Below are 7,463 nucleotides of genomic sequence, written 5' to 3' on the forward strand. Positions count from 1 at the left end.
GCCACGGGCGGCAGGGGAGGCCCGGGGCTGGGCCGTGGAGGGCTGCCAGTCCTGGTCAGTGCTGCTGCCCAAGGCTCTCGGGCTCTGCGGGGGTTTGCATCCAAGCCAAGAGCTGCAGCCAGGCGCATCCCAACAGGAGCAGCTCCTGTCGGGTAGGGTAAGACCCAGCAGACTCCAGGAGAAGGCCTGGCAGGATGCGGCCAAGCAGGGCCCTCGTCATGGGCCAGTGAGAGGCTGCACGAGGCTGCGAGGGTGTCTCCTGGCTCTGATCCCCACCCGAGGGGGAGACGGCCCTGCCTGGGTGGGGGACCTGCATCTGCTGCACTGACCGTGGTGGATGTCCACGCAGGCATCTCACGGGTCTCTCCTGCAGCGTCGCTAGGCCCAAGCCTCGCTTGGGAGCGAGGTGCACTGGCAGGGAGGCCTGTAGCCCACGGCACGGCTCCTCTGGCAGGGCTCGTGGGTCCCCTGCCTCTGCCAGGGGATTCGAGGGGCTCCCAGCTCCTGCTGTACCCGGGCAGGCGGCAGCAGGCGCGAGGCAGGGGGCTGGGGCCATGCTGGGAGCCGAGGCTGGCGTGTGGCAGGAGGCGCCGGAGCGTGCGGGGAGAGAGGGACCGAGCTCTGGCATCTCGCACCAGGCCATGTTTTCTTGTCTCTGATTGTAAACAGATTTGACTAAAGAGGTAAATTAGAAGTTAATTAGAGGGAACATGATTGATGAGGCGCTTTGTGGGGAGCGTGAGGCACCGGCCACGTGCTCTTGGGGGCGGGGGGGCCGGGGCTGCTCTCTGGCCCCCGAGTTCCTGCCATGTCACGAGTTTAGCGAGCTCAGGAGGCGAAGAGCAGCACTGAGTGCACCTCGCTTGGGCTCCAGCGCCTGCCCCGAGGACTCTGCCGCCCTGACCGCGCAAGGGAGGAGGACTCCAGGGAGCGCGGCAAGTCTCCAGACAGCCCAGAGCCGCCTTCCTCCCCGCGTGGGGCAGCACGCTCCAAGCCTCGGCCTCCCTGGGGCATCGGCCGTGCCCCCGGCAAGTGCTGGGCTTGCCCCCCATGTCGGTCGTGACCAAGGAATCTCCCCCGACACCTTTGCGCGGGGTCCTGGCAGCGCTGCACAGCGGGTGCCAACGTGGGGCTGCGCCACCTCCGCCGCACCGCTGCGAAGGGGCAGGATCGGGCCTCGGAGCCCCTCTCCCCGAGCCACGGGAGATGAACCCGAGGCAGCTGGTGAGGTCCTTCGTGTTTGGTTTCTGGCACTGGAAGCCACGCTCAGAGCGCGAAGCCATCCTGGGAATGAGCGGCCCACCGTGGAGGCGCCTTTGCTGCCGGGAAATGGACGGTTTAGGTCTCGGTGTTGAGAGACTGCAAATCAACGCGACTCCGTGGCTGCAGCCTTCGTCCATCTCCAGAGGCTTTCCTGGCACGCTTGTATCTCTGCCAGCCTTGCAAAGCCGGCCAGGCTGATCGCAGCTGCAACCATCTATTGTATGACCGAGGACTGCTCCCCGCCAGCCAGGCTGTGTCCAGCCGTGTCTGGGACTCGGAGCATTTTGAGCCTTTCTTTGTGTGCTTGAGGGCAGCTATGGAGGTGGCTCCGATGGGGCTGGGTCTCTCCCAGGCGCTGCTGGCTCCGTGTTTCCAGCTTTTGTGGGCTTGAATGGAGACTGCGCTTCTGCCCATCATCGACCCGGTGAGCGCCGGGTAGGCCGTTGGCCCAGGCCTGGCTCTCCTCTGCACACCCAAGCCCACGGGCCTTTCCACCTTGGCCCAGACCTGCTGCGCACTGCTACCTGTGGCTGCGCAGAGCTTCAGGCTGGACGTGCATGCGGCCGTGCGCCCCAACCTTGTCACGGGCCGGCACAGGTCACCCCGGGCACCTTCCCTCAGCTCCAGACTCCTTTGTGCATGGCTCATGCATTATTGAAGGTCATCTTCCAGGCGGGTGTCCAGCCATGCTGAGAGGTGGATGGGGAGCCCGCAGCTCCTGCGGTACCTTGCTCCAACGGTCTCAGACTCGCCGCTAAACACGGTGCCTCCTTTCCAGCTGGAATCAACTTGGGCAGCGCCCTGCCTAGCCCCTGCCCTTTGCTGTTCCTCTGTAGCCGATCCGCCTCCAGCGCAGCCATGTTTTTGGATTATTTTGCAGTTTCAGGTTCCTTAGAGCAGTGTGTGATGAGGCCGTTTCTCCGCTGACATTTGTACCGTCCTTTCCCAGATCTGCCTTTTGCTTGTGCGTCTCCCCCGGAGCAGCCTGGGCTGTCCTGTGTCCGGGCGTGGATCTGGACACCCCCACTTTTGGGTTTGCTTTTATCCCACTGAAATCCACCCCGCGCCGTCTCCTGCGCGCGCTTGTCGCTGTCAGACTGTGTTTGTGTAACACAGTGTCACATCTGCAGATAGCGCTAATATTGCCCTCCTGTGAGACGCGTGGTCCTTTTGCAAATAATCTAACGCAGGATCCTCAGGCTTCAGAGGTGAAAGGGAAGCTTTTTAAGCAGGGCTCGCCGAGGCTTCAGACACGTATCCGAGCTGCGATGACATTTGTTCTGCCTGTCAAAAAATGAGCAAACCAATCTCCCCGGCTGAGCACGGAGCAGAGGCGGAAACGAGCCTGTCTGGCTCAGAGCAGGTGCCAGGTGGAAAGCCTGTGTCCACCCTCGGGCAGGCTCTCTTTCCCTTGTCCAAATGGCAGCCCTTCTTCACAGGGCAGAAGCTTTATCTTCCCGGGGCCAAGGCTGCTGGTGGGGGAGGATTAGGCCTGCAGGTCGTGTGCACGGCCCGAGCAGGGCTCGCAGAGGGCTGGCTGCCGCAGCAAGGTTGTTCCCAGCACGGAAGCGTGGGGCCTCCGCCTGTGACCCCGCGGTGGGAACAGGCCTGGGAACGTGGCTGAGGATGGAGCTGTGCAGGGAACGACAGTGAAAGGGGCCTGAATGGAAACTGCTGGGGGGCTCAGGCCTGCCTCTGGCAGGCCTCTGTGCAGAGAAGTGGCAGGAGGGTTCGTCCAGGACCAGGCTGGCAGGCGCTCCATGCAGGCGGGTCTGCTGGCACAGCCACGCTGGTGCTCTCCTTGCAAGTTTTTCCAACGCCTGTGCAGGCAAAGCCGCAGTGCAGATGCATCCTGGGGAAAGCGGCAGGGCCGTGGCAGCCTGAGCTGTTCTCTTGCCCCCATCACTAACCAGGCCCTGGTGCCTGCCAGGCACCTCCCTCCAGCAAAACCAGCCTCAGAGAGGCACCTTGGACTGGGCCTGGGCGTGCGAGTCAGAAGCGATGTGCCCAACCAGTTCACCAAACCTTGGGGAACCTGGGCAAAATGGATCTACATGGACTTGTATCAGCCAAGGAGCTGGCCTTGCATGGCTTTGCTGGGATGCCCAGTGCAAGGATCTAGTCCTGGCGGGGCTGGGTGCATGAAGCCTGCTCCTGCTGCTGCTCTTAGCACTTAACTTCACATCCCAGTTTCAGGCCAAGTCAGAAGGGCACGAAGCGTTACCTGCACCAGCCCACGTCTGGAGCAAACAGCAAGTCAATGTCCGTCTTTGCAAGCACCACTCCGTGGCTACTCGAAAGCAAATCCCCGCCAGCTTTGCCCATGCACAGCCTGCAGCTCCACATGCCTCTCATGCAGCTGCCGGGTTTGGTTCAGCTGCATGCAGAAATGACCAGTGGCTCCTTCTGCAGATGCTCCTTTTGGTGAGTCGAGGCACCTGAACATGCAACACTGGAGGGGGTAAAAATCGCTAGCTGAAAGTGGTCAGGTAGGCTTTAGCACTGGGGCCAGGCTGCCAGTTTGTTCCAGTGGGACTGGGCAGGAGCCGTGGTGAAGGGCATAGGTTTGGGGGGAAATGCATGCAGACAAATGGACCGCTGTTGCACGCTGCAGTCACTGATGTCCAGTAGCAGAGCGTTGCAAAGCAGAAGGAAAACCGGGCTCTCCTTTCCCCCGTGCAACCAGCTCTGGCTTTGGCAGCCATGTGACGAAGGTGTTCAGGCAGGTAGGTGTTGGGCCCCGTTCCCGGCACGGGGAAGTTACGGCCGTGGTGACAGATGAAACCTTCCAGCTGTACCCAGATGCAACGATGGTGGGAGTTTCCCCTCTCGTTTTCTGCTAGGCCGCTCACCCTGCTCCGCAGCAGACTTCTTCTCTGTTATCATCGTGCTGGGGAAACAGAAAATCATCTGGAAGCGGAACCGAATTCGGGCACTGCATCTGGAGATGCTTCGGCATTAGGAGAAATGTATGTGCTCTTGGCTTCCTCGTGGCATGATTTAAATGTATTTGATTATACAATAAAAGGTCTTAGCAGGTTTCAGCCATTTAAATGTAATTATGCGACATCAGTATCCAGATCCTGAAGATAGATCGTTAGTAGGGATACCACCCGGGTGTCCGGCAGTGGGGAAGTGGCAGGGACAGAGCATCCAGCTGAGAGTGGTGACGGGACTGGCAGGGAATCCAAGTGCTCAAAGGCCTGGACTAGATGAATGGGCCGAGGCCCTGCTGAGCACGCTGCAGCACTTGCTCTCCAAGTGCATAAGGAAGGACATCTGTATCATGCACCCATTTTACAGATGGGGAAACTGAGGCACCAAGTTTTAACATGGAGGTAAGTGGGCAAGCAAGGCCCAGGCAGGACACAGGTGACAGGTGCCCATTATCAGTGGGGGCTGCTGTCAGGAGACCTCCGCGTTTGCTGAGCTGATCCTGCTCCGCGAGCGTCCAGCACCCAGATCCCAGGCTGGTGTGGCTGTAATCTGGCTACTGCCCCAGGCCAGGGCATGGAGCTGAGCAAACCGTCTGGAGTCAGCCTGTGGGAGATGCGTGATGCAGCCCCCTTTGAAATGGGGAAACGAGCTGCCAGGAAGGGGCTGTGATCTGCAGCGCTGGCCCCATCGCGGCTCCCACGTGCTTGGGCTGAGCATCCGCCCGGGAGCTCCTTCAGCTTTGCTTTTGCTGCTGCTGGGCGTCTGATGTTACAAAGCGAGGCCCTTCTGAACTGCACCCAGCTGCCCGAGCACTGAGACACGGAGCTGCAAGCTGGCCAGGATGATCCATTATTGCACTGTCTTTTTTCCCCCTCTGCTTTTAACTCTAGAGGGAGTAATGAACTTGAGCAGAGATCAATGCATTCTGGTCTGTTCCTATGTGGGCTTTATTTTGACATGTGGAAAACACTGCAGAATGTAGAACTTTTTTAAACCTATTGATTTGTAATGTGGGTATTAGACAGTGTAACTACCGAAATAGTCTGCAGTGCTCTTTTTAGCTTGACCTCTGGGGACCCTGCCGTGCAGGGTGGTAATATGAAAAATACTCTTGCTGTTTCTGCTGATGGAGGCCCACGGAGGTGAAGGTGAAGAAAGACTCGGTGTTTTCGAGTTGGATTTAAAGAATCCTTATAGAAAGGAAGCAGCAATCTGTTGCCTCTTGGGGGGAAAAAAGCCAGCTGGCATCCTCCGGCATGGCTGTTCTTCTGGAGAGGGGGGATCAGACCGGCCTCCACAGAGCGTCGGGAATGAAGGCTGCGGTGGGGAAGCCGCTTGAAGAGCTTGGTATTTAAGTTGGATGTAGGCTGCCTTCGGGGTCCTCTTTGCATTTTAAACGTTGCTGAGTAAGTGTATAAGTCATATCGGTCGCAATGCCGTCGTCTCAGGCCTGGTGTTGACTGGTCACATGGGGATAGATCTTGGGGAGCTCCACTGGCTGCCAAGGGTTTATCTCCGGGGTTGCGCACGTGGAAAGGAGTGGAGGATCCTATTCGTGGTGTGCGGTGACTTCCCCGGCAGGAAAGCGTGACCGTGACTGTGCCCACGTCCCTCCCGGCAAGCGCAGGTCTGGGCTGTGCCGGCCTGGTGACTATGTCCCCACTGCCACTGGCCACAAAGTGGCTAAACTGGTGTGAGCACCCCTGGGCAGCACGCGTACGGACTGGGCAGCCCAGCTGGCGATGCCACGTGCACTGCGCAGACTTGGATTCGGGGCCAAGCACTGCAGCCCGTGGGAGGCTTCCTGAAGTGAGGATTTTGGGATCAGGCCCTTGTTCCCCCCAGCCGGGTGCGAAATCCCTGTGACAACAGTCCCTGCAGAGCAGCCGGGCTGAATCCAGCGGCTCCATTGTGCCCTGCGCAGCTGCTGTCTGGCATCGCACCGCCGCACAGTCGCTGCGTCTGGCTAAAGCAAACAGAGAGGGGTGAGTTATTGTCAGGGGTTGGGAGAGTCTAAATAATGTTGCCTAATGATCTTATTATCTTCTTTCACGATAAATTATTTATTTTCCACGGTGGGGGGAGGTCTAGTGGAGGGCCTCGCTTCCTATAAAACATCGTAATGAAATCATCAAAATAGGATTTACCTAGATTATTGCCTCTCAGTAATATACAGTGTATAGAGGGTGCTTTGGATCTCGAATTAGAGCCTATTAAGCTTTTTATTATGAAGGGGAGCTTGGTGGACTCGTGATTTGTGACACGCGTTCAAACTTGCCTCCCTGTCCCGATGCTGCGTGCGTGCGTGCAATGCAGGCGAAAGCTGTGCGCGCCTCCAGCGGGCACGCTTTGCCTGCTGGTGCCCAGACGGGGCGGTTGGGGCATCCCTCACGCTGCTAGAGGCCAGGCCAGGCCTGACGGACGCCCCTCGGCTACCCGGCTCCAGGGCTCTGGGCTGCAAGAGGCCTGGCACAGGCGGCTGGGCCCGGGGTCGGCCCGCGCGGGGCGGAGGCGGCTGGCCTCCTTGCCCACTGGTGCGTGCGCCGGAGCAGCAGCCCGCGCTGGTGGCAGATGGCGGTGCACGCATGGCTCCGGCTCTGAGCAGCAAAGTGCTCCCCGCAGGCCCGTGCGCTGGCAGCAGTGTCTCTGGGGCGGGCGAGCTGAGCTGCTCCCTCCCACCCCCTTGCCAGCATCAGGGCAGCATTTGGTCCCGAAGCCAGGGCTGGTGGGAAGGTGATGCTTGGAGAGGGAAGGAGCTGGCACCGGGGAGCAGGAGGGATGCGTGCTGGTGTCGTCTCGGCCCGGCAGGCACAACTTCAAGCCACCCTCCAGATCCACACGCAGGGCTTGTTCTGCGCCTGGCTGGCTCTCGCGGGGGCCGGGGGGATGTTTCTGCTGTAGCCGGTGCTGGGGGTTGTGAAGCCTTCCTCGGAGGCGCTGCACAGTGCCGGTGCCGGTGCCGGTGCCAGGGCTCCGGCTGCAGGACCTGGTGGCTCTTGCTCAGGGTCAGACCCATGCTGTAGCTGGGGCAAGAAGGCATTTTACCCCGTGGCCATCCTGGCATGCACGGGAGGGGGCTGCCTGCTCTCTACCTGGAGCTTTCCAAGCGCACGTGCGGTGTGCGGGCCGGGCCGGGGCGCCTGGGGGGGTCAGGGCCGTGTCCGCGGAGGGACGAGGCGCGAACGCTGTCCTCGGGCGGGGGCAGGCCCGGGGGCGACCCCCGCCCTGCCCTGCCCTGCCCTGCCCTGCCCTGCCCGCAGCCG

The 7,463-nt window shown here is 60.5% G+C and overlaps 1 protein-coding gene across 1 annotated transcript in view; it reads left to right on the forward strand.

Moving 5' to 3' along the window:
* The window catches only part of VSTM2L (V-set and transmembrane domain containing 2 like), a 37,937-nt gene that overhangs the window by 639 nt on the left and 29,835 nt on the right, over positions 1–7,463 (forward strand). The window lies entirely within an intron of this gene.

This window comes from Gavialis gangeticus, unplaced genomic scaffold, assembly GCF_001723915.1.
Source record: "Gavialis gangeticus isolate Ggan-Ray unplaced genomic scaffold, GavGan_comp1, whole genome shotgun sequence".
Classification (NCBI taxonomy): Eukaryota; Metazoa; Chordata; order Crocodylia; family Gavialidae; genus Gavialis; species Gavialis gangeticus.